The sequence below is a fragment of the Grus americana genome, chromosome 5, assembly GCF_028858705.1.
Source record: "Grus americana isolate bGruAme1 chromosome 5, bGruAme1.mat, whole genome shotgun sequence".
NCBI lineage: Eukaryota > Metazoa > Chordata > Aves > Gruiformes > Gruidae > Grus > Grus americana.
In genome coordinates, this window is record NC_072856.1 from 43,121,276 (window position 1) to 43,146,038 (window position 24,763).

The window sequence follows — 24,763 nt, forward strand, 5'->3', positions numbered from 1 at the left end:
GAAGCAACTTCTGGTTGTAACATGAGCCAAATAAATGTGCCTGTGGTTGGTTTTTGTTTGTTTTTCTTTTTAAAGAATGATTAACTACTGGGTTATTAGAGTGAAAGAAAGGGCTAGTAGAATGGCTTGTATGTACATGTAAATATCTGTGCAATCAAATGATAAAGAAACTCAAGCAAATGTGGCTATTCCTGCTGGCCCTGTAGCCAGCAGCATGGAAACTCGATGTAGTGTGAGCAGATGGAAGAAAAGCAGCATGGACTTTTCCCCCTTTTTTCCTATTTAGTCTCATCTTTAACTCTTTAAATTCTTTCATTCATATTGCGGCACAAACTGTCATCTGGACAAAGCACGTCCTTTGTTAAGCGGTGTGGAGATCTCAGAGGAGATGAAGAGAGCAAAGGGACCTGGAAGACCATAGCTAGACAAGCACTTTGAAAAACGGCATGTTAAGAATTAGGTGAAGCTGGCTTTTCAGTCTGTAAGCGTAACTCTTTGTATGCCTCTTTCTTATTTCATGCTGTTTATGAGTTGCAATGAAGTAATGCCTTACAAGACAGAAAATTGTTTCCTGTTAAATCTTAGAAAATGGCTATGCCAAAACATAAAATATGAATATTGTGGTGTTAAAGGTACAGGTCTCTGGTTAACTTACGTGGACTCGTGTCAGTAATTAAAATTGTGGCTGACAAAAGTTTTGAATTGTACATTGCGGAAAACAGGAGAGGACAGACATGGAAACATTTAAGGAAACCATGGCAACAAATGGCTCAGTAGCTCTATAACAGGTAAGAAATGCATGAAATGTATTCATAAGAGAAAGAGGCTTAGGAAAAGAAAACTCTGCAGCCATAGGGAACCAGGGAAGCAGTTAATGCCTGACAGATGAGAAAAAAAACCACCTCCCCTTAGGGTATTTCCTGAGAAAACTTCACACACCATCTCTTTCCCAGTCACGGTTTACATCTGCAGTGTCTTGGGTGTGTTGTGAAAGCTGTAATGAATCCGTGCTTACTTACACTGCTGGTCAGAGCATCAGAGCACAGACGCTATGCAGTCAGTACCAATGCTCCAGCCTTTCCCGGATCTATGGGACAAGAAAAGTCTGGAGGAGAAGTTATATATTGGACAAACAGATGATTCATCTTCCTGGAGAAAATGTCCATTCTGAAGGACCCTTACAACGATTCCCTGACCTTTAACTTCTTCATTAGCTGTGCTTAAGCGAACACTGTAGCTCAGCAGTCCTTAAAATTTGTCAACAGCTTTTTAAATGACAATATTCATAGTTTCGTGAGTTAGATTTCAAGCTGTCTGGTGTGAATTGGTTTTGGAGTCTGTTTTGAGGAAGGTACTGTCTTCTTTGAGTACTTATCAGTGTGAATCCAGTGGCACATGTGTGCTTAGTGTATGAGAAATCAGACTTCTGAATAGCAGGGTCTTTTGAGAACACATATGTAATCCCTGCCTTTCATGCCTCCATGTGAGGCTATAAAGAACACAGAATTCATGGCTCTTACCCAGGTCTTTTAAGATGCAACCCAATGACTGCTCAACTCATCTTTTTTGAGAACTTTAAAACCTGTAAAACCTTTTTATAAAGGTGTGAAGAGCTTTTATTCTCTCCTTACTTGAAATGGATATTTTTTAAAAAAATATCTGCCTATCAGGCAGCCCTGTCCAATAGGATTCAGTGTTTTGCACCCATGATGGCTTCTGCATCAAAATCTGAACCTTTGGTGTTCATGTATAGGCACGGTCTGTCCCAATTAGAGAAAGTCAGACCCCAGAGAATTGTTCAGCATGTTTGTCTTCTAAGCATGCAAAGAATTGGGTATTCTTGGCTTAACATCCTTAACGCTAGTATTCTCAATATTTTTAAAATTTAATTCTAACAATTGCTGTGCTGGTAATGTCAGACCAATACCCAGGCTCATGATATTGAAGTCTCCGTGAGGGAGACTGTGGTGGAAAATAAACATAGTTCAAAAAATCTACGTGAGATCCTTCAAAAAGAGGACCAAGAACATTATATTGCTCTGAAGCTAAAGACTCAACGTCCTGCCTTCCCCCCCTTGCATGGAGATACAGAATACACTGCTAGGTGATGGATGTGAAGGGAACCTTGGAACTAGTCCCAACATCACTGTCCATCCTGATAAACCAGTTAAGGAACAGTGATGCATCCAAACAGAGGATTTAACATCTTGTCCAATGGTGTCCTCTACTGCTTGTGGCAGTTGGGTCACTTCATAAGCCTCATCAACCCCACTCAACTCATTGTTTTCATTGGTTTCAATTTAAAAGTCTTCCTCCCTATTTGTGGAAAGGAGCCCCAAGGAAAATTCTGTTGGATCCCACTGGAGTGATAACCCAGGTGACTGTTCTGGCTGCTGAGGATTCATAATCATTATTGTGCACCAAGGAAATAATCCTACTGTCCACCAGCATCTTCAGCCAGATGATCTATGCTTAAACCAAGCACCATCCTCCCTTGTGTGAGCCGGATGAATTGTGTTTGTCAGTCATCTGCAGTGGGATCTACTCTAGCACACACATGGAGTAATCATATATCCTATGGTGGTGCTTTGAGGTGCTGCAGCCAGCCTGGACACCCACCCACCCCACCATGAGTTTTGAAGGATTTTCAGGAACTTCCTATATGACAACAGAGACCCTCAGGATGCATCGCCCACCACAGTGAACATCAGCCCTGGAAACACCCCGTTGTCCTAAGCATCTACAAAGCTGTGAGAGTCCTTAGAGTGCCCGTTACAGCTGGGTAACTTGCTGCTCTCCCACCGCTTTACACCAGCTGCCTCTGTTCTGTCTAATGAACATTTAGGAACTGAAAAAGAGAAGAAAAGGAAGGCGTTCATCAGTTGCAGCAGCAGAGGCTGTTGTCACAAATGCTGTGTGTAGGTCAGAAATATGGCCTGAAACCACAGAAAATGCAGGTGAAGCGACTGAAAACTTAGGAAGGAGAAAACAAGCTTAAACAAGCTAAAGGCTGGAAAACCACAGGGAAAAGAAAACACTCCTTCTTGACACTGGATTCTAATCTGAATAAAAACGGAGTTCAGTGCTTGCTACAAAGGATCAAAGAGATCAGATGACTAACTGGCAAGAATGAAAATGAGGATTAGAAGTGGCAGACGGGAACCTGAACTGGAAAGCAAACCAAAGCTTTCTGCAGCTGAAGAGGCTTGGCAAAAAGGATCAAACCATCATGGAGAACGAAAGCTTCAGGCACAATGAAGATGAAATAATGCTTGCAAAATCTAAAGTTGTGATAAAGGAAGCCGATTGCCTGAAGCCATACCTAGAGTGCCTGTCTCTGCTCCTTGGCTCTTTTGTGGAGTATTTTTGATGAATTAAGGTTTGGTTAGTAGACAACATTGAAATTTAGATAATACATTTTCTTGGAATTTCGATGATTTAATTCATACATATCTTAGGAGCAATTCCATCTGTTACAGGTACAACATCTCCAGGGGGCTGGTGGTGTTTGGGGGGATGGAAATTGGGCAGCAAGGCTAAGTGGGTCTAATGCACACCTTCATGAACAGGATATGTGTCCCTCTTTTCACAGTCAATATAATCCAGGTAGTGTGGGGGAACTGAACTCTTGCCGGCTCTGTTAATTCAGTTCCTCATTAGCCAGTTGATGCTGCTGAATCGGTACTTGTCCTCTACCAGAAAAGTTGCTAATGTCTTTATCTTTGCAGAGTTGTGTATGTATTTGATGAAGCCGGTCAGGGAGGGATCTGTATCTTGGCTGCTGACTGCTCAGCTGCTCCTACTCAAATTGTCACATTGACTGCAGCTGATATATTCATCTCAGGACTCAAATAGACCACCACAGATTCAGTGGAGAGCTTCCCTGCTTCTGGTGTCCTTAATAGGCATAAAGTCTGCGGGACCACCAAAATGTTTGCAAGGTGTTTGAATTACGGCTTTCTTCAGCTTTGAGCTCTCCTTCTGGCTGTGGAGGCAATCAGTCCTACCTCCAGGTTGCTGAGGTTTGATCTCATAGGAAGCTCCCACTGTTAGCTGGTGTCACAAATAAGCAGGAGAATGTGCTGGTACGAAGGACAGCGTGGAGGAAACTCGGAGATCCCAGCATGGGCTGGGAATTGTGGAAACACGGTACCATCATGAGAGGGCTTGGAGGCACCTCTAGTTGCACAGAAAATTTCAGTAGTAGCTGGACCTGCAGATACCTATTTCCTTGCAGAAATAGCTAAGTCCTGCTGTTTATCCTCAAGATACCAGTGTAGTGATCTGAGGATCAGAAGTCATAACAGAAAGGCCATTACAGAGAGAAACAGCAGTTTGATCTTCTCTGATGTTTCAGGCACACCTGTGACCCTTTCTGCAGGATTTTATAACATTTCTGGTCCCAGCTGTGGTTGTCTTGCACAGGTCTTGTTCTTCCCTGCTTCCTCCTGCGTTTGGCATGCTGCGGTGGGGAGAGGCGAGCTCAGATCGCTGCTTCGCTTCGGTTGCCTGCCGTTGATGGGACAGTCTTCTGAGGCTCCTTGCAGATAAGTAATTCAGAAAAACTTCTCTAAATTGTCCTGATGACTGAATTAGCTCCTTGCTTTTTAGTGTGTGAGAGATGTGGATGGATAACAAGCGCGACAGAAAATTACCTTTTTCTTATCCCTTGATCTGGTCCTGAGTACAGCTTGGCTGTAACTGTGCGATAAAACTGGTGTTGGGATTGATTGCAAGTTATTACATGATCTTTCTGTAAAAAGATTTCTGAGGTGAGCCAGGTGTGTTTCAGCAGGGAGGGTATGGAAGAAAGACGTGTTGTTTCTTAGGGGGTTCTTTTTTATATTTAAATTATCTTTAAATACAGTTGCAGAGGCTGGTCCATGAATTCTGCAAGCAGGTGCAAATATAAACCAGTGTGAATAACAGAGAGAATGGAAATAAATATTCCTTACACGGCTGGTTGAAAATTTTTGCCTGAAACAATTCTTCAATGTCAGATAAGATAGTCAATGATAAAATTATGGTGGGTTTTTTTTTCATAATATGTGGTTTCCTTACAAATGTTGAGATTTCTTGGGAAAAAAAGCTCAAAACCCAAACCAAGGATTTGAAGTGGTGCCTTTTTGGTGATTGAAGTTGTTGAGGCTCAAGTTGAACAAAACTTCAAAATAACTAGGGAATTGTAGTTTTGGTTGGACCAAAACTTTAGCTTACTACCAAAATTATGCATCCAGGAATTCCCACATGGAAACTGTGACTCGTTTGTCTACTTTTCTCTCTGAGCTGGACTCCCCTATCTGACTGACTTTTATAGGGCACAGAAATTAAGGCCAGGAGTGATGGATGTTTCAGCTGGAAGGGAAACCACCCTGTACGGAGCCCGGGAAACTTCATCCCCACTGGTGAGTGGCAACACAAGTCACAGTGGCAACATTTCCAAATCTGAATTTTCTGTATTTGGCTAAAAGTATTTAACTAAAATTTCTTTTACTCTTCCATTGAAATTGAAAAAATGCTCCAGGGAAAGTGCAGTTACACAAGATGCTTTTTTTTCATCCCAGTATTCCAGTGGATCTCCCCCCCCAACCCAGCCTCTATCAAGCATTTCTGTATTCCTTGCAGCTAAAGGGTCTGTCCTCCTTCATTAAAAAGCAGAGAAACGTGGAAATGCTGCCAAACGGTTGTGGTGTGCTCTGCTCCGGCTGCGCGCTGCCGCTGCTGTGTGCCGATTACCTGGGAGCTGTGGGACCAGCAAGCCCTCCTGGGCCAGTGGGATGCTGCAGCTGGGACCAGCAGGTACCACGGACCCAGTGCAAGGTTCCACAACCTGAGAAGCTTTGTGGTAGCACAATTAAAAAATGACATAGAACTGTAGGGAAATTTTGGGGAATTCAGCTTATATGATTGTGTTACCCATTACCAAAGTTGTGAGCTACCTTGTTCTCCTTACTGTTTGTTCCTCAGCCTGTTTTTGATGCTGGCTGGTCTTGCTCTTTGTTCTGAACACTAGTCCAACTTTGTGGCAGGATCAGTGCCTCCTTGGATCTGGGAACCTCCTTTTGTGAGAGCACCTTTTTGTCTTCCTCTGAACATCAATGCAAGGGTACTCTCTTCTGTTTGAGGTGTCTTTGGCTGTCTCATCCCTTGATATTTTTCACTGACTTCTTGGGTCCTTGACTTGACCTCTTTGTGTTTTTTTTTATTTTGGTTTGTGTGTTTACACGCTGTATTATCCCAGAAAAAATATATGTAACATGGGAAGGGCTAAACTTCCAATTTATGTTGTGATATTTGGAAGGAATATCTGTGCCTTTCAGAATGTCTGATTATGTTCAGATGGTTCAGTTGACTTATAAACTAAACAGTGACAGGGACATGCAGAAGGAGAAGGATGAGGAAGAAGTGTTTGTGAGTAGACAGAGCCGTACAGGTTTACATGTTTCATGATTTGAATAGAGACCGTGTGGTCTGAGAGTACTAAGACTAGGGTTAGGGCTATTTTTGTTGTTGGGTTTTTTCCGTAGTTCAGACAGTGACTGACTATGTGCCCTTGGGTAAGTCACTTTCTGAATTTCTTTCCCTTTCTACTTTGCATTTGCTATTTGGTTTGCAGACGCACCAGGGAAATGGAGCTTCTCCCCCGACATATTTGTACAGCACTGAACTCAGTAGAACTGTGTTCCTAATTAGAGTGTTCAAATATGGATGTAATACAAATAATAATAATTAATTAGGCATTTAATCATCATCAGTATTTACATAACATTGCCAGCATTTCATGTGAATGTTTTATCCAAATATTTTGTGGGAGTTTTCCCATGTACTCTTATCACAGTAGTGCTATACATCTTTTTAAGGGAGAAAGAATATTTAGTTTTTTATGGTTTTGAATCATTATCTCTCTCTCTTAACTGGAATGTAATGTTCTCTCTTGCAGCTAATAAAATTTCTTCAACCATTTAAAAAGGCTCTCTTCGCTTGAAGGACATTGCACATTGGACCGTAGCTAGGCTGCCCCTCACGACAGTCACTGTCCTTACGAAAGCTCTTTAAGTAACCTGCAGCGTAGATTCCCCAAAAGAGTATCTTGTAGATGCTGGAATGCACAGATTTATTTAATTGTTTTTGGTATAGTTTAGCCAGTTGATTCTCTATAGCATGAACTTTATTTTAACAAGCTGAGTATGCTGTTATCCCAAAAAATCTAATTAAGTGCTGCACGTATTGTTGCTAACACTGGTGAAAAGAGTGCACAAAAGTGCCAGAATCTCAGGCTGGTGGTCAAACCTGAAAATTTGCATGTATGTGACATCCCTCTGTAGCAGTTGAGAGAAAAAAGAAGGCTTACAAGATGAGAAGAAATAACACCAATACTGCAAATGACAAATTCTTATGAAATGGCAAAGCTATACATAGCGTATTGCCAGGGCAAAAGCAGTTTTGACCGTACTGATTTAACACTGATGGCAGTGTTACCGCTCTGTGCCTTGGCCTGAGTTCTACAGTACTGCTGGATAACAAACCAGATTCTGTTATTGCCGACACAACGGAGAAGAAATATTGTCTCGGGCAGAAAAGCAACAACAGATTTAATTATTGCAATTTGCGTTCGAACCCGGAAACTGCCTGGGGGTCCAGGCACCGGAGCAGCGTGGGAGGAGAGCACGCACAGCGGGGCACGGTGCTCTTTGTCCTGTCTCTGCGGGAAATCTCTGCGTGGTCTGCAGGTAGTTCCCAACACGCTGGCACAGGATGAGTGGTCAAGGCCATCTTATCTGAAGGGTTGGAACAAGGACCACTGGTTGCAACGAGATTGCTGTGGCCTTCGAGCTGCCCTCTTCTGATGGAGGTGTCAGCACTACTGCCCACCAGAAAATATTGTCCTTGTCAAAATATTCTGAGGCCTGGTTGGGGCTTTCATTTGGAGCGAACACAGGATTTGTTAGCAAAGTCTAGATGGAAATGTAGAAAAGACAAATATGCTTCTTAATTTGCATAATATCAAATCAGGGATTAATGAGATCACATCTGTTGTTTGCTCTGTGATAGTTGGTATATGATGTTTGCATTTCCTATTTCATATGGTGGTTTGGGGGTTTGCTGGAAATGGTTATTTTCTTTAAATTTGGTTGACTGGTCCCTAGTACTCAGAGGAATAGTGGGGCAGTGCTTCCCCCTAGCAGACCCATTGATCTGCCACTGCACCTCTCGCACAGTTTTTTTAACTTCTCTGCAGGCTGAACCAATTTCCAGAATAAAAACCCCTGCATGTTGGTTGCTGTTTTAACTACTGCATAGGAGTGACATTCGTTGGAGTGACATTCATGCTGAAGGGGGGAGAAAGGCGATCTCTTTCCTATTCCTTTTCCCTTTTTTAGCTGAGAAGCTGTTGAGAGAAAGCTCCGTACTGCTACAATCCAAGGCAGAGTTTCTCAAAAAGTCTGGAAACACTGTAGTCACTAAAATATTGTCCCTCTCTCATTTGTCCGATGCTTGTCAGCAGGGCTTTGGCAAACTTTGACGACAAAGGTTTTTCTCGGCAAACCTAGAATTCAGTTCTTGCAGGAGCATTGCACGTGTTCTTGGAAATGTATGCACTCTCCAAGTGAATGAGGCACCGTGTTCCTGGGTGGTCCTGCTTTATCACAACATTTAAGTTAAAAAAGTGATGTTACTTCATTCTGTTAAGATAAGGGGTAAATAATATGGGATCTGCAACCACGGGAACAAATACAAAAGACAAGAGAACACAATTTTGCATTGTTTATTAAGCAAGCTTTTTTTTTTTTTTTTTTTTTTTACTGCTTTAGCATCTCAGCTACCTTGAAAGACTGGCTATTAGCTTGTCTGTCCTGCCCCAGCCAGGCACTAGGTCTTCTTAGGGCTACAGCTTCCCTGTTCCTAATTTCACTCTGCCAGCGCATCTTTTCACCTTCCCTGCACTGGAATATCTGACTTCCAAAACCCCTCATAGTAACTGGGCAACATCACCAGTTATTGCAGTGGATTGACCTTTTCTCTTCTTCCAGCTTTCTGAAAGAAAGCTGCTATTGTGCTGCTTAATTTGTATGTCTTTCCTTGCCCGGCTGGCTTTTCTTGTTATAATTTCCCGAAGCAATTGTAAAATTTCCTGAATTCTGTATCTTGAATTTTTTTTGTTCTTTTTTTAGACTTATTCACTTTAGTATAGGCATCATTAGAAGATGAAACACGATTCAAGGCACAGTGCCATGGATAAGAGGGTATTTGGGCTAAGAAGCAGCTATGCACTGTTAATTAAGTGGGGATGAATCAGAGACGTGTTCTACAAGGGATCTCTATTCCATATTCCGCTTGGACAATGAGCAGGTCTGTGGCATTGAAGGGGATGGTTTCTAGCAAGCTTATCCTTGGCAGTCATAGCCAAGCTATTTGGCACACTGGTTCTCCTAATTTTAACTGAACAGAAAATGCAGTCCAGCTCCTTTATAAAAGCAAACAATGAAATAAGAGATGTCTGTGCCCAAAGCAGAAAGCAGTTAGAAATATTGCAGAAAAGCTATCTTTGAAAGAAGGTGGTGATTTTTTTTTTTTTTTTTTGGAAGCGGGGGAGGGATTACCATTGTTTGGTAGTGCAAAGCAAGGGCAGTGGGTGGAACACAGCTGTGGATGTTTGCTCTGGAAGCAGAAAGGCAAAAGCGGCAGCAGGAGAGGCAGGAGCACTCGGAGCAGCATTGGCCCTGAGAAGAAGCCAAGCCCGAGCTTCTTTTGAGCAGATTGGTGTTTGAAAAGGCAAGCTTGGAAGTGTGCCCAGATGAACTGTTTCTTGTCTGTTCCTATTGTTCTTGGGGAAGCAGAATGATACGTACACTCTTTGTGTACAAAAAGAGTTGTGGCAAAGAAATCTCTGACTTGAATTACAAGCTTTGCCACCTAATGGAAACAATTCAGCAAATCCCAAACATTGGCTTATTGTGACTAGAAGGGATAACAATAATATAAGCAGATATAGATAGGTATGGCTTTTCCATTGGGACAGTTTACTGCTGGAAGACGCTGTTTCTACAACGTGAATGATTTTCATTAGAAAACCCTTATTTGTCTATGGTTTTAATTTAACTAAATGTTTTAACTAGAGTCGGTTTGACCCTAGGTAGAGTGTTCTGTTTCATTTTGTTTTGCTAAAACATAAACCTACATTTCCATGGCAGTGAATTGCCTTTAGGAGCAAATGTTCAGGTCTCCACTAGCTCTCTACTGCATCAGCTTGCTGGAGGACTACATCTCTTCTCAGTTTATCTCCCTGTGATTTGCATCATGTTGGGCACCCCTGTTCCTCCTGCTCCCTCCCTGCACCCCGTGGGGAAAGAAGGGCAGACTTGCAAAACCTCTTTCCCAGAGAGCAACATGTACAAAGCAATTTAGGTTGAGCTGATGCACTAGGAAGTGTTTTTAAGACATTTGTAGTGGAATTCAAGACAGTGGAAATATCTTCCTTTAGTTAGAAATGTCAACATTTTCGGCATTTCAATTCAGATGTTTTTTAGAGAGTGTTGGGTTTGCGTGGCAAGGTTTTGGTAGCGGGGGGGCTACAGGGGTGGCTTCTGTGAGAAGCTGCTAGAAGCTCCCCCTGTGTCTGATAGAGCCAACACCAGCCGGCTCCAAGATGGACCCGCCGCTGGCCAAGGCCAAGCCCATCAGTGATAACATATTTAAGAAGGAAAAAAAACCAGTTAGAGCTTTTGCAGCCGGAGAGAGGAGTGAGAAGATGTAAGAAACTCTGCAGACACCAAGGTCAGTGCAGAAGGAGGGGGAGGAGGAGCTCCAGGCGCCGGAGCAGAGATCCCCCTGCAGCCCGTGGTGAAGGCCATGGTGAAGCAGGCTGTCCCCCTGCAGCCCATGGAGGAAGGATGAGGGGGTGTAGAGATTCCACCTGCAGCCCGTGGAGGACCCCACACTGGAGCAGGTGGAGGCACCTGAAGGAGGCTGCAGCCCGTGGGAAGCCCACGCTGGAGCAAGCTCCTGGCAGGACCTGTGGCCCCATGGAGAGAGGAGCCCACGCCAGGGCAGGTTTGCTGGCAGGACTTGTGACCCCGTGGGGGACCCCACGCTGGAGCAGTTTGCTCCTGCAGGTCTGCACCCCATGAGAGGGACTCCATGCTGGAGCAGGGGAATGATGAGAGGAGTCCTCCCCCTGAGGATGAAGAGGCGGCAGAAACACCATGAGATGAACTGGCCGTAACCCCCATTCCCCGTCCCCCTGTGCCGCTGAGGGAGGAGGAGGTTGAAGCCGGGAGTGAAGTTGAGCCCGGGAAGATGGGAGGGGTGGAGGGAGGTGTTTTAAGATTTTATTTTATTTCTCATTGCTCTACTCTGTTTTGCCTAGTAATAAATCAGATGAATTCCCTCTCTCAGTTCGGTCTGTTTTGCTCGTGACAACAATTAGTGAGTGATCTCTCCCTGTCCTTATCTCGACCCACAAGCATTTCGTTATGCCTTTTCTCCCCTGTTTGGTGAATGAGGGGAGTGAGAGAGCGGCTCTGGTGGGCACCTGGCCCCCAGCCAGGGTCAACCCACCACACAGAGTTTCAATTTGGGAGGAAAAAAATTATTCAGCATGGGTTGTCCTGAGTTTGGACAAAGTCTGTCTCTTCCTTCAGGATGGACATTTCAAGTTGCAATCAAAGTACTCAAATCCTAATGATCCCCACCTCTGGTCTTCCCAATGCATCTTGTATATTCTCTGTTGGTTTGTCTGTAAACCCTTCAGGGAAGGAAGCGTAATTTTTCTTTAGTATCTTCTGAGGCACTGTTAAAGCTCAGACAACAGTAGCAGGAAGAACAGTGCCATTATTAACTTCACCTCACTCCTACTTTCTCCCCCTTTTCCTCAGGCGTTTTCTGTCATTTGACTTCTCTTTTAACTAGTTGGAAGAGGAGATATGTAAGTTGAAAGCTGACGGAGAAAGTTGAAAAGGGAGTCCATCAGTGTTGTCCAGCATTAACAAAACCTGAATACCAGGGAAGCGGAGGGCTTTTCTTCTTCACACACAGACACTGAAACTCGTTCCAGATGGCAGGGATTTGCCTATAGTACCTATTAACCATGGAGTTTCAAGTCCTGATGGAAATACCTAAAAATCAGTTAATAACTGAGTTGTCTTAAAATCTGCTGATGGTTCAGAGTATCGTTTAGATGCTGCTCAGGCAGGCTGAGGATGGAAATGCTCAGCTCCCATCTCCTGGGAGAGTGACCTAACCACTGAGAAACATGAGGCTCTCCTTTTCCTTTTGTTGGAAGTTGGTCTGCTGTGCTGGAATAAATGCAGGATCCATGGCATCTGAGAAAGCCACAGCCAGCAACTTGACGGACAAACAGTGAAGGAAGCAGGGAAGTGGCCAGTTCTTACCAGTACCAGTTTGGTGTAAATTGCTACAGTGCAAAATTGTCTATGCTGGATTTTTGACCTCTAGCCAGTCTGTCTGTCTAGATGAGGCCGCTGTTCATTTAAACTAAAATAACACTGTAATGGCCTAAGGAAAATCGCAGTTCTGGGAAACCCTCTTTTCCCCCATCCTGCACATAGTTGTCTGTTGTATTAGCCTTTACTAGATCATTAAAATTTTTCAAGAAGGCATTTTGTGGAGAAGGAAGAACAACAATGCTAAAAAAAAAAAAAAAAGGAAATCAGATCAAATCTGGTGAAGATTTTGGACCCCAAAAAATTGAGAGGGAGAAGCTGACATACTCCAGTATTTTCCAAGAAGGAATATGACTTACCATTTTGAAATGGCTTTTGAATTTTGAAATTGGCACATTTCTAGAAATTCATTAAAAGGCATTGAATACTCCAAAAGATTGAAATAAAATTACTTTTTCATATGTTGCATCTTTGGATATCTTATTTTATAACTTCTTTGCTATTTGTCAAGAATATGTAATGTGTATTGAGTCTTATTTCTTCTTCAGATCCAGAAGAACTTCAAGCAATCCTTGTTCCCACAAAATCCTGTCAGCCCAAATCAGTCTCAAACATGTCTCACCTTTTTTCTAGGAACTGCAGCCAGGCAGATTTTTTTTCCAGTGAATGTTACATTTGCTGAAAGCAGAACATTAGGGATAGGAATCTAAACTTTCTCTAAGATTAGATGAAATTTAGTGATGGGTTTGGACAAAAAGAAGTTAAAAAAGAAGTTGAAATTCTTTCAATGTTTTCAAAAGTAGATAACTTGATGTCTCATTTTGAAATCATTTTCAGAGTCAAAATGCTGAACCTGGAAGCGTTCTTTAAAAATAGGCTAGAAAAGGCAAGTTTTTAAAAACCAAGGTGGAGCTATTTTCCCCCTGTTTTTCAGTTCAGCCATTGAACTGGAAAACCAGAATTCATTTTGGTGATCCAACTCCGTCTCCCTTGTCCCTGAAAGCGGCAGGCAACCTTAGCAGGCATTTCTTATGGGCTGAAATGGCGAGTCTAACGATTTTAGATATATAATAATTATTCTTTCTGACATTCATCCCTCTAAACTGAATACCAAAGCTGTACCTACATGGCGCTCACCCTCTGCCTTCTTCGCTAGGCTGGCAGGACGTTAGTGAGTGTAGGTGAGGTCTCATTCACCCCGCTCCCCAGCACCCAGGTGGGCATCGCTGCGCCCAGATCTAGAACCACCCCAGGCCTGGGACAGGGGTCCCCTTCCTTACCCTGGCACCTGCCTTCTGCTGCGACCTGGGACCCTTTAATTTTCCCCCAACCGATGGCTTTAGTTAATGAAGGGTTTCCTCTAGCTCCTTTCTTCAAAATAAAGTTGAAGCTGTTTCTGATGCTTTCTTCTTTAAGTGCTGTGTTTCTAGATATTACAAGGATAACTCCAGAACGATCTTGGCGATGTAGTGTAAGCACTTGCTCTGGGGAAGCAAGTGGAGGTAAATTAGATCTTTTGTGTCCTTCAGGTTAAAGATTTTGGTGTTTTGATGGGTTTAATATTTTCAGCAGCTGATGAAAAAACTGTAAGCAATTAAAAACTGATTCTATTAAAACCTGTTGTATGCCTGTTAATGTTCAGTTCCTATTTCAGATTGAAGTGATAAGAACTTTGTGATTAAGTTGAATTTTTACACTGTTTGCTGTAAAGTAGGCTTTGCTAGTGGTGATATGTTTTACTAATGACACTGGCAGTCACTCCTTATGGTCCCTAGTGATTTGCTTGTTCTAAAATGAACTAGAGATTGCACATATCTCATTTTTTTCCTAAGGGTTAACTTAAGACTTTTGATCTGAGAAAAATCCCTTTACAAATAAGAGTCAGACTAGCTTTATCCATTGCATCCAAGGAGATCCCAGAGGTGATCATTTGGGAAAGGCTGTAAACAGCAGTAGAACTGGAATGATTTGGAGGAATCCTTGCAGAAAAAGAGGCAGATTTCATTTGGAAAGATGTTCACGGAAATGTCAGGTCATGGACGCAAGAGGCGGTTACTCCTGTTGAGAACTGTGTCCAGTTTTGGAACTGGTACTTCCAGAACAAAGCAGGTCACTGGAGAGAGAGGCCACAGGAGCGATAAAGAAATCATATTTGCTAAACTGTGTGGAAAGCATGATGGGTCTGGATCAGTTCATGCCAAAAAAAGGGAAACACAAAAGGGAAGAAGACACAGTTCTTTCAGTATATCACAGGTGGTTATGAAGAGCATGACGATCAGTTATTCTTTATGTCTGCTACAGGGAGGATGAGGAGTTTAACAGGTTTTCTTCAAGTGGATCAGTGATAGTCTCTGCATAAAACCAAAAGGCTGAAGCATAACCAGAACACTAATTGTGATTAATCTGCCAGGTTTTTCAGTTTATGCATATTGTATTAATCATGATACTTCATGGTTTTACTGTTTTATCTTCCTTACTTTTGTAACAACCAGTTTTATTAATTTCATTAATTATTTGTATTGTTATTCATAATACGAATATTCATCCTCACCCAAGACATGGTGGAAAGTTTGCTTAGACTCACCCAGATAACTGACAACTGTGCCATTATTCTAATTTTAGGGTGGCACTCGTGGAGCTACTAAAAATGGCCACTGCATGGTAGGTGGTGGTTTGTCCCACCTGAACCAGGGCATCGTGGCACCGTCATTCCTACTTCTTGGACTCAGGTGGGCAGAGGTGGGTGCTCGACACCCCACTGCGCAGAGCAGGGGTGTTCGAGATGTACGGAGGAACTGCAACATTCAGCAAGGCTTTTGGTTATGCAGGAAGCCCCCAGGTCGGGGAGGTGCTCTCAGTATCAGCTGCTGAGCAGGGATAATTTTTAATTGCAGTTTTGGAGTTTGGCATCTGAAGCTCGCCTGAGTTTTGTATTAGGGTCTGGGTTCTGTCATCAGCCTGGTCTTAAATGTTGAGCAATGAGAGATTTGGTAAGGAAAAGGCTGTAATAGAATCAGAGACATCTGGGGACATCTATGTGATGAAGTTACAAGCATTTATCCCAAAAGTAAGATTTTGTGTACCTTTTATTTTACTAGAGAATCAGTCATATTTAACTTTTCACAGAGTATCATTCCACATGGTAATTCCACGCATTGTGCTCATCTTAATTAAAATATTTTAAAAGGGAACATTTCATTCACCAAATGAATATGAGAAAAGTGAATTACAACTGATACTCTAGCTAATTTTTTTTTTTTTGAGATTATTAATTCCACGCGACCAGGCTGAACATAGGCTGTGCAAATAATACTGAGCGTTAAAGAACTCTGTTAAAAAGACTGGTATTTTTACATAAACCACTAAAAACCCAACACATGGCATAAAACCCCTGGAACAAAAAGATTCCGTTCATTCAATGAAAATCTTGTCATTCACTTCAGTGAAGCCAGGTTTTTATCTGGCATTTCGCCTCACATTATCTTATAATACGAAAATAAGTTTCTGCTACCTATATAACTACAAAATTAGAGTACAAGATAATCTCCTCTGTAAAATGGCAGGCTTTTGCTCAAAATGTCTACATTCATTGCTTTTTATCTGCCTTATCATCTCTTTTCCTCTCTGATGAATGCAAACTGTTTGGGTAATTTGCTTTGACCAGATCTGTGTCTGTGAGATCTTAAGTGGAAAAACTATTTGCATACTTAAGAATCCTGAGAACAGAGAGTGGCATTATAGTTTGGGATTTGGTTGGGGGTTTTTATCCCTGTGCTGGGCCAAGAGAGACACTTTACATTTATATGTAGCAATTACCATTCCTAATTTTTGTAATTAAACCGTCTTGTGAAAAATTTAACATATAAAATGGAGGCTGCCAGGCTAAGCTCCCTTGCTGTTTGCTTTATTCATTTTTAACATACCAGCCCATAAAAGTTTGGATATCTGTTTCTCTCTTCTCTCTTCCTCTGACTTTGGTTCAAAGTTGTTTTGGAAAGTATCTTCTCTTAAAAAATGTGGTCTCCGTAGAAATGGTCGTTCACTGGAATGGATATGCAGAAATACTAAGGGGTTGCTCCCATTAGTTTTTCTAAAGTAGCAATAGAAATCAAGTGTCACACACACACACAAATTGTAATAGAATGGGAATTGCAGCTGATTCCTTGTGTCATTTTTTGATTGAAAATGTCAGTGCCACTAAAGAAGACAGTGAAAGAAGTTACTGACGAAAAATAAATGCCGTAACAGAACTTGGTGAACTGGCCAGAAGTGTGAGTGTGTTTGACAAAGTGCACAAATCTGCTCGCAGGCAGGACCTGCGCTCCGATGGCAAGAGCGATGTGCTGAATAAAGCCCACCGCTGTGGCTGCACCAATACAGAGAAGTCCATGGAAAATGACTGCTCTCCTTTTACCTATGAAAATTTTTATTTAAAAAAAAAAAAAATCCAAACAAGAATGTACTATTAGCAAATCTTTTTTCATTTGTATTTAATCATCCAAGTGCAATTCAGAGGCTGAAAGGGCAGTAATGTTAATTGGAGGTATTCTCTCGGCAAAAACTGCAAAGCAGAGACTAATAAACTCAAACTAGAAGTGCAGGATGTTTTTGCCGATAATACTCATGCACGTTTCATTATCCTTTTTGACCCTGCTGGCTGGCAAAATGTAAAACCTATGATTGAAAATATAGATTTTTTTAATATTAAATTTTATGGCTGTTGCTAATAAGAACTGAAACCGATGCATTAGCTTCCACTAACAGGTCCCCACTTTTTCACAGGGCTACAGTGGTCTTTAAAGAGATTGGGAATAAACCTCGCATTTCTTTCTGTCTCCTGTCTCTGGGTTTCAGATTATTTACAAGCAAACATATTTTAAATAATGTTTTGAACTTGTGCTCCTACTCTTACTCAGTCACGAGACACCGTAGATCTATGAATTCCACTTCAGGAGGTTTCAATGCAATTGCCTAATTATTACATTTCAGACTAGAATTATATTTACTTAGAAACTCACATGAAATTTCCACGGTGTATAAATATTTTATAATTAATTCCCATTATCAGGTATGTAGCATGTATAACTCCTTATGTGGATTTATGATGTTGATAGTTTTACAGATATTAATTTCACAGTCCTTTGATTTTGTGAATTTCAGTAAAAGTTCTGTATTCTGCATGAATTTTCAGGAGCATTAATTTTTTTCATGTTGCTCAGACTCGGGATAGAATTTGCTCTCTGATCCTGTAAAAATAGGACTGGCTGTAACAGTAGAGAAAACAAGTTCTTATGTCCAGAAGCTTTATAATTTATATCTGTTTTTTTAAACTATTGAAAAACTACAGCCTGTGGGCAAAGAAATCTCATTACTTAAAATTTGCACTTCAAGAGAATTTAAAGTTGTACAAATAGATTTTAAGTTTGATAAGAAAATTGATTGGAGATTGTACATTGTGAATACATTAGGTTTATAAAGACAAAACATGCATGAAGTGCAATTACTGCTAGTGTTTCTATATTAGTATGAATGTTAATAGCATGTTTGTTTTTGAAATGGGTTATGCATTCTGGTAAATGTCTGCTTGAATCTAGTCATCTGTGTATCACTTGTCTAAGTACTCTCATTTAAGATGCCATATCCCTTCTTGTAGCAATAAAGGGGTAAAGCAACATTAATATTAAATAATTAGAAAAACAAAAGGGGAATGATTAAACATATTTACATAATTGAAATAACACTGAGTCGCAGTGGGAAATCGGGACAATGTTGTCTCCTTTCAAAGTAATTCATAATTCAGATTTTTAATTATGGCATATTCATTCATTTAAAGATGATTCTGGATGAGAGGGCCACTAATGAAATACAATCATTAGCATCTAAACAAAGTAATTTAGAAAGTCTCCTTTCGGGGAAAAGATTTCTAGAACATCATCAATCACACAAGATATGCAAAAACAAGCAATTAAACCACACACAAGAACTACAACAACCTTATATATTAGTAATGTACACATGAAAACATAACTGATTACAATGATTAGAGTAGGGTAGTGTGGTTAATTTGTATGTTATGTAGCAATTTCATGGAAGAATGTACCAGGACAGACACATCACACAACAAATGAATGCCATGTCATCGATCTATGTTTTAAATATATTAATGTCATTGCAATCAGTGCCAAGTTATCAATAAAAAAATCCAGTGATGAGAATCTGGAACTGTGTTCTTCAAAGAAGTATAACTCCCCTAGTATGGACCCTGGGCTATGGTTTTGTTTTGGGGGTTTATTTGTTTGTTTCTTTTTTTTTTTTCTTTCTTTTTTTTTTCTTTTTTAGATTTGTATTGTATTTGATTTTGTTAAATTGGCAAAATACAGGCTTAGGAAGATATATCATGAGAGAAGCAGGTGCTGCATTAGTTTCTCATTAACTACTCAAATCCTGCTTTGGGCTTATAGCAACAAAGTGCTCATAGACCTAAATGGGTCAGTGATTTACAGGGTCTTTCCATGTACACAATTACAATTCATTAAACATGCAGCAGCATTAAATGGATGGAGTAATTCCGCACGACTTTTAATGTCTGTGTGCAGTGTCCTGTTAAGGGGACACAAAAAGGCTGGCTTTAAACACCTTCTTCTTTGGGTTAAATTATAATCTCGTCGGAAGCCCGTACCGTTCCTCCTCTCCTGTCAAGAAAAGGCAGAAACAGCGGTGTATGCGTGCGGGGAGCATCCTGCAGCGGTGAGGCAGGAGCGGCTGCCTTTGATAACCACCAGGCTTAGAAGCCAAAATATGTTCTATTGGGTACTCAAAGGATAAAAATACTGGTTAATTTTCAACAGTGCTCCTTCATTTGACTTTACAATTTATAGCACTGAACATTAATGCAAGAATAGCTTGGTCGAGGAGGAGTTTAAAATTAGAGCACCTCTTCTCATTAGCCCCAGCAGCCTGACCCAGGGTGAACTGAGAAGTAATTTGCCGCCAGATCCTCATTTTGCTTCTGTTATCACTCCTTGTAAATGAAGCGCAGCAATTTATTGTAGCACCTCAAGGAGTCAAGAACATAATGTGTAAAACACATACAAAAAAAATCTTTCTTCACATTCATTAACACCCAGCACATAGAGGCTGTTCACTTTTCACTCTAATGAAGGAGGGGGATCTTAAATCTAAAGCTTTCCAGCCTGTGAAGAAGGCCTCTTCAGGTCATTAGACAGAAGCTGAGTTGGACTGAAGAAAGGTCATTGACAAAAAAGGGAGAATGGCAATATGATGAAAAATAGAAAATGGATAAAAGAAGAGACTTTAGAAAGCTTGGAGAATGGAAAGTACATTTTTGGCATCAGTGATCAACCCTTCTTGTCTCTATGTTCATTTTCTGTTGTCAGTGAAGAAAAGAATATCTGGCTTTTTATTTAGCTGGGAATTGCTCTCGTGTTTGGTCAATTCTCATTTCATCACCCTTGATCTGACCTTGCAGGAAGCATTAATAGGCTTACTTTTAAGGGAGCTTTGTCTGGTGGCTATAAATTCAGCCCTTCATTTTTCTCTTTTTTATTAAAAACATGCAGTCTACTAGATTTTAATGTATTCTGATTATGTAACTGACAATTTCCCCTTAGGGAGATCTTTTGTCTCACTAGTCCTGATTAACACTTTCGGTTTATAGCTGTATATTAACACCACATTCAGGAATATTAGGAAGCTCCTATATGCAAATTAATTTATATTGGTAATAGAAATAGAAGAACTTGAAGAGGAGTTAGGAGCACTCCCTGAACATGTGCTGAATGCAGAACGTAACATGTGCTTAGGGGTGGAGGGTACCTAAGCCAAGAGGCATAGAAACTCATAGAAAATACCCTTTTGTTGTATTTACCCGGGCTCCAATGGCAGCAGGGTTGAATCCTGCAGTTTTGTAGCAATCACTGTTAAGCGATTTTTTTTTTCCCCACAAATGCATATAACTTGCACTGATATAACACGTTATTGACAGAATAAAGATATAACAAAGTCACCATTTTTTCTTGTTATGGACAAGCAAACATTCTTTTTCTCATAATGTATTTTCTTATGTTTGTCCACATCCCATTGCTGGATCTTCCCTTTGTACAAGCTAATCTCATAAATTAGCGTGTATATATTTTACAGTAAATGCTTTCCTATTTAGTTAACAGCATGAGACCATTATCTTGTGACAAAACTCTGTTCCAGTGAAGTCTCTTCATTAAATAAGTAATCATCTTTTACATACAATGGAAACTGGAATTAGTAGTATATAAATATACCATGCTGAAAAGCCATCATTTGACAACAACATGACCTTCATCAAATTATGCCTTATTCTCCTAATCCTCCAGAAACTGGTATGCAGTTATACCGCTTGGATAGTCTTAGATCAAAAAAACCCAATACAAATGAGCTGTCAATGTATTCAGCATATCAAAGAGAAGGTAGAGATTATTTTGGAACTCCACAAGGGTTTGGTTTTACTTTTCTCTAAGAAGCACCCTCGTGAATTATGCATGTAAATAATACTGCAAACCACTTTATTTGCTGCTGAGTTGGAACAGCAGGTTGCCCAACACTAATTCTTCACTGTACCCCCAGTTCTGTCAGCTTTGGTGTTCAGCTGCTGTCTTGGTATTAGGCTGCAGTATTCTTTTTAACCCAGATAGCTTGGCAGATAAAGGTTAGGGAACGGTCAGATGAACGGTCAGACAGGCAAAGCCTCTGGATTGCCGCTACTGAAAACCATGTTTAGGTGAAGAAGGCACCAAACCCCCCAAATCCGTTCATTAGCAGTTAGAACAATTTTTCTATTTGTTTAAGCCATCGGTTTCATCTTACTGCTGATTATCAAGCAGATGGTATGAGTAGAACTAAAGGGAGTAGACATGGGAGGTCTTCCAAAAGCCCTGCGTGTTGCACAGATTTGAATAGTGTGGCGTAGCTCATGCTGGCACTTCTCCTGTGCGCCCCCGAGGTCCGCAAGCATTCCAGCACAGGTGTTCATTGGCAGGGGCATCCTGAGCCCAGTTTGGCCAAGGCTTTCAACAAAGTTTTGTCCATGCACAAGTGTTTTGTGGGGGTCAAATAAAGTACTCTTGGGGTACCATTTTTTTCTTCTTTGCCAGTATTTCCCACGGAATATATACATTTTGTGCCTTTTCCAGGCAGTGCTGGAATTACAATTGTTGCTGGAATTATGGTTTTCTCTCGAAAACCTGCTACATCCCTTGGCTTGTCTGGGACTCAGCTGAGCGTGTAACCCTTTTGCTCAGCCCAAAGGAGTACGTCCTGGAGCACCAGAGGACAGAGCTCAGCTGGCTGGAGGGAGGAGAGGGGATGCTATCTGGATTGTATCTAACTCTCCAGACTGGCCAGCTCTAATTGGGAAACCATTGTTCTAAATGCTGTTTATACAGCTCTGTATGTTTATGTCACATTCTATAAGAAGATAACAATAACGTGACAGCAGCAGGACTGATATCTGTTCAGTGGTGCAATAGTACATTTGCAAGATCGTATAGCACAGAGCCGTTACAATCACAGGAGTTTGTAGAGTGAATTTGAAGTCGGGGTATTTGGTGAAATACCCACATATCCAGTCCCTCACCCTGGCTAGCTAACATTTACCCTGAATAAAAGCAGGGCTTCCCTCCATGGCTGGAGGTCCGTTTGTTCCATGCGTAACTGGGGGATGGAGGAAAGAGGTCACATCACACCCTCCCACCAGGAGCCTGAAGGCACCATGAAGGGGTCTTTCACTCTGGAGGAAAGTGCTTGTGCCCAATGTAGTAAATGCCATGGCAAGTTAGGAGGCTAAGTTATTTTAAAACCCTCCAAAATCAAAATCTTCTTATTTGTTCCCCTACTGAAAGATAAAAACCAGAATGATGTTATTCAGAGTACACAGCTACTGTCTCTGTTTATCAATTATTATTTTTTTTAACTACTCAGTGAATAATATGAACTGAGAGACCTTTAAATGGATGTAATATTTATTCATAACACAGTAGGGCAAAGCTGCAGCATTCTTTTACCTGATATCCAAATGCCGTTGTTTTACTTCCTTCGGCGACTTCCTGCTCTCCTAAAAAAATATAAGGCATCTCATGTAACTTGTACCTGAGACATACACCTCATTTCTACAGGTACAAATGGACTAGAACAGCTCAGACACTAATTACTGATGCTGAATGAGGAACAGCAACATCTCACAGAAATATCTGCGCTTATTGAATAGGATCTTAAAACCAAGAAAACAAAATGCTTCAGAAAGAAGGAACCGACTAGTTTGAAAGTCCTGAAACCTTTGTTCAGCGGTTATCCAAATGAAAGATTTTACTTTTTTTTTTTTTAAATACTCAAGAAAATTTCTCAAAATTTCACTTGGGAAATTCCTTTATGATGTTTTGGTCTTTCCTTTTATTTGAAATTGATGACAAAAAAGGGAAGAGGGAGATGGAAGGGAAAAACAAGACAAAACTTACCAACCATAACCTGTATTTTTTCATAGTCTAGTCACAAAAAAAGACAACATTTCCAAAGGCCAAATTATTTTCATGTAACAGTCTTGGTCTTTCTAAATACTTGTTATTGAAAACTGCCAGTGTAGTCTTTCTCTTATCATCGAATAATTTTGGAGGACTGGGCGGTATAAATTATGTATTGCAGGTATGAAAGTAATTATTTTGACAGTGTGTATTCTAACCATGTGTATGTATGCTCACTAAAACAAGGATGTATATACTTGCTTTAATTTTCTTGTACGATCCCTTCTGATCCTTGGCTCCATTCAAACCTCCCCTTCCTCCGCTCTCTTTTCATCCAGCTCTGTTTTCCTACATTTTTAACTCACCTTGAGGTTTAAAACACTGAAGGCTGTCTTCTTTTTTTTTTTTCCCCAGAGAGCGGGATATAAAGAGCTTTTATGGTGATTGTCACCCTGTGTGGTGGGGAAGGAAGAGCAAACCGGGAAAGGTGAGCCAGCCAAGGCGCAGAAAGAAGAAATGGTCCAGCTCCTGCCCTCTCTAATTCGCAGACTGTTTCAGACACTAAAATTGTGACAGCTTGCTCTTGTGATAAAGATGTTAACAAGAAGAGAAAATGACATTAATTTAATCTATTCTTACAGGTCATGCTGAAATGAGACTGTGATGATACAAAATTATAATAATAAATATGGTAGTAATTTCACAATTCTTTATAGATACTGTTCACAATCCTTTCACATGCAAATGTCCTATCCTGTCCTTCATGACAGTGATTTTTGGTGCCATCCAGACTCTGATTCAGCATCTTCTAATAGTTGATTCCATAATTACTTTATATTGCAAGAACAATATAAAATACTATCCCAGATTAGGATCTCAAGATGGCTTTACTTTTATTACTCTTTCTCCTGGGCCTCTAAGAACATTTCCGATTTAGGCATTTTCCACATTTTCAGAAGCAAATTAGATCATCAGCATTCTCAGCTCATAGTACATTAATAACCAGAGACAAACAGTGTATGAAACACAAAGTATTGTAAAATAAAAAAGATTTAAAGCTATTTTTGTATGAATGAAAGTGGTGATTTTCATTTATTGATACCTTCAGTAGCCAGATAAACCCGACACATTAATTCCCAAATCCTGAAAAGTTTGTGAGCAAATGATTATTTAAATCTGAAAATTATTTAGTTATCTAAAATGCAGCATTTTTATAAATAAGTAAAAGTGCCTCATTCAGTCAGAGAAATACCATTTCTTCTAAGGAGTAATTCAAACAGCAGTATTAAAATTAGTGAAAAAATATACTTTTATTTTAATCGAAAATTCTAGTTCTAATCTAATTCTAAAAATGAGAATTGTGTCATCACAGTGTCTCTCTTTTTTCCGGATTAGTTTATCCCAGGATGATTTTTACTAACCAGTGTTTGCGATCTACACTGGCAACGGCAGTGTCTCTCCTGAACAAAAGATGCTGAGCTGCACCTTCCAGGCAGGGGGAGCGTTATTCTGACCGGAGAGGGGTCCTCGTGGTGTAACTTTGGCAGCAGCATCCCCAACGTGTGTTTTGTTGAGTTTACACCTTCTGTGTAATCTGGTAGATACAGAGGGTGGAGCTCAGCCTCTGCCTTCTGCATAATAGCCTCAATTACAGGTGGAAAAGCATACGGTATGTAAATCAGTACACACTAGATGCGATATAATTGCAAGGTCAGCGTGGCCAATGTTTTGCTGAAGTGCTGCTTTAAGTGAATAATTTCAATGATGAAAGTGTATTTTTTCATATTTGAGAGCTAATGTACTGAACTGGTCTTTCAGAAACATTGCTCCAATTGCACTGTAATGTTAGCA

The 24,763-nt window shown here is 40.7% G+C and overlaps 1 long non-coding RNA gene across 1 annotated transcript; it reads left to right on the plus strand.

Moving 5' to 3' along the window:
- The first annotated feature begins 695 nt into the window (after window positions 1-695).
- LOC129206965 (uncharacterized) lies at window positions 696-23,889 on the plus strand. The gene is made up of 4 exons (XR_008577334.1): window positions 696-788; window positions 4,426-4,551; window positions 5,318-5,405; window positions 23,327-23,889. It is a non-coding gene; the product is annotated as an uncharacterized LOC129206965 (long non-coding RNA).
- Window positions 23,890-24,763: the final 874 nt, after the last annotated feature.